This window comes from Nicotiana attenuata, chromosome 6 (genome assembly GCF_001879085.1).
Source record: "Nicotiana attenuata strain UT chromosome 6, NIATTr2, whole genome shotgun sequence".
Lineage (NCBI taxonomy): Eukaryota > Viridiplantae > Streptophyta > Magnoliopsida > Solanales > Solanaceae > Nicotiana > Nicotiana attenuata.
In genome coordinates this window covers 57004433-57007221 of record NC_031994.1, presented here as the reverse complement: position 1 = coordinate 57007221, position 2789 = coordinate 57004433, and the positions used below count along the sequence as shown (strand labels likewise).

At 32.6% G+C, this 2789-nt stretch overlaps 1 protein-coding gene across 1 annotated transcript in view; it reads right to left on the bottom strand.

Moving 5' to 3' along the window:
* Positions 1-637, bottom strand: part of LOC109227035 (hypersensitive-induced response protein 1-like) — a 3412-nt gene extending 2775 nt beyond the window's left edge. The window contains exon 1 of the mRNA XM_019392027.1: positions 443-637. The gene's annotated coding sequence lies outside the window, so the exon portion shown is untranslated. The remainder of the gene's footprint in view (positions 1-442) is intronic.

Below are 2789 nucleotides of genomic sequence, written 5' to 3'. Positions count from 1 at the left end.
TTGTGTGTGTGTGTGGTGGGTGTTGGGGGGGGGGAGCAGTTCTTTGTGATAAGTTACAGCAAAATTTGCAATAAGCTCCATGTTAACCAAGAAAAGATTCAGTGTCACATTCAGCAGTCTAATCCTTGTTTTCCACTGTATGCATTTGCATCTACAAAAGGCTTATTCCATCAAATTGACATGGAAATTGAATTTTCCTGTCAATCTTCTAGGTGAAAAAAAAAACCTTTCAACCTAATTTAATTACCATATCAAGCCAAACCCGACTTTCAATTCAATTCAAGAAGGCAAGAAACTAAAATCCATGTCATCAAAGAAAGCAGGGAAGCTATTTTCACTTTATAACTTATTTACAAAATTGATCCCATGTCATGCATATGCATTAACTCCATAACAAAAACTGCTGAAAGAGAAAGCAATTGAATTGGCCAAAGAAACTTACGACTTAACAGCAAGCAACAGAGCACAGGAATAGCAAAAAAAGAGTATGAAGAATTGAATTGGGTTTCGCTAGGTAGAGGAAGTTTGAGTTTACATTAATATAAGGGATATGGTCGTGGAGGAGGAGACTTGGTGAGAAAGTACGTGGAGATGGAGTTAGAGACCTAAAAGTTGTAGACTTGGAAAATATCAAAATTCCGTAAGGCTGTCCTACGTATCAGGCAATAACTTAGCAATTGGCAACTTGTTGCCTTGCGTTTGGATATTGACATATTGTATTGGTGGTACACACAATATTTGTCCTATTACTTTAATAAAAAAGGATAGCCCGGTGCACTAAGTTACCGCTATATCCTGTCTAGAGAAGGGCCGGATCATAAGGGTCTATTGTACCAGTCTTATCCTGCATTTATGTAAGAGGCTGTTTTCACTTGCAGAAATGCATGGTAAGGCTGCGTACAATATACCTTTGTGGTCCGGCCCTTCTCCGGATCCCGTGCATAGCGGGAATTTAGTGCACCGGGCTGCTTTTTTTTATTTTATTAAAGTAATAGGACAAATATTGTATGCCAAGTTCTAAGGCCTAAATTTTTAAACGAATATTATGATATATATTTTAGTTGAATTCTATTTTTCTAGTTTTTTGAGATGCAAAATTGTTAATAACTTTTTATGATCAATTTTCTCTAATAATTCTCTTTTCAATTGATAGTATAACCAACATATTTAATCTTTTTTGAGATATTGTTGATCTTAGGTAAGATTTTAGCAAATATAATTTTAAGATTTTTTTAAAAAAAAATTATCAACTTATTATTTCTGAAAAATAGGGCCCCCAAATTTGAGAACCTAAGACACAAGCCTTACTTGTGATAACCTTAGACCCGGCCTTGCCTGTTACGTTAAACCATATTCGCCTTACACTAGAAAATAAAAAGGGAGCAATCAAATTAAATGACAAAACAAAAAAAATTCTCACCTACAAGTACGGGCGAAATAATATTGGATTTTTGGTAGTAGTTGCATTTTCTTTTTTATCCTATAGGCAATAACTTATGCCTAAATCTGGTGGCGCTAATAGAAAAGGAGTAACTTTCGATTCTTTGAATGATACTTTTATTGTTAATTTGTCATTATAATTGTGCCCAGTGACTTTGTATTACATAGAAGGAATGAGGAATCCGACTAGAACAAAGATTGTTTATCCACTATAATAATGTTGGAAAGCGATAAGTCCACACGATCTGTATACTTTAAATGATGGATATGTGCAAAAGCTATTGACTTCTTATTCTCCTTTCGTAGTTGGAAGGATATTTAAGGAACAATAATAAGAAAAATTTCCCAATATAGGTAATAGGTATGCATTACATCGACATTTGAGTCATGTGTCACGAAAGTATACAAGAAATTTCATCACATTGCTGCATTAATGCGAAGGAGGACGTATGAGAAAGGATTCCTAAATCATGGATGGATTTGTGTTATGGACCGAAATGCGTTTAAATGAAACATGAATACTGAATATATATATATATATATATATATATATATATATATATATATATATATATATATATATATATATATATATATATATATATATATAATTTAACTATTGTATGAAAGTTGAACAATATTGTATAAAAATTATATTGAAGTTGTATGATATTGTAGTTGTATATAATTGGATAGAAATAATATATGAAAATTGTAGATAAGTTGTATAATATANTGTCAGTTTTACCGCCTAATTTTCTTTATCGCATTTTATTTACATGGTCGGCTCTGCCCCATAAATTTATTTGCTTGCACTCTAACTGTATCTTCTGCAGATTTAATTATGTTGTTGTTTGCTTCCTTTCCTTGCATCCATTTAATTTTCCCCTAATCTTTTAGTGGCTTCGCTTCCGGCTCTGATATCAAGGGGACCGGAAGCGAAGCCCCTAAAAGATTAGGGAAAAATTAAATGGATGCAAGGACAGGAAGCAAATAACAAGATAATTAAACCTGCAGAAGATACAGTTAGAGTGAAAGCAAATAATTTATGGGGCAGAGCCGACCATGTAAATAGAATGCGATAAAGTAAATTAGGCGGTTTAACCGATCATAATGTAGAGTAATATAAATATAAACTTGGGCAAGAGTAAAATAAATATAAACTTGATTATTATTGAAACTGAAAAATTGATAATACAATATAAAAACTTATATTAATATAATAGAGAGAGAGCTCTAACCAATTCTAGAGAGAGGGGACGAGAATTCTTTCTCAAGTGGTAGTGTAAGGTGTGTGTCTTACAAGTGATATGGGGGGCTATTTATAGCTAAAAAAGTAAAAATTACAT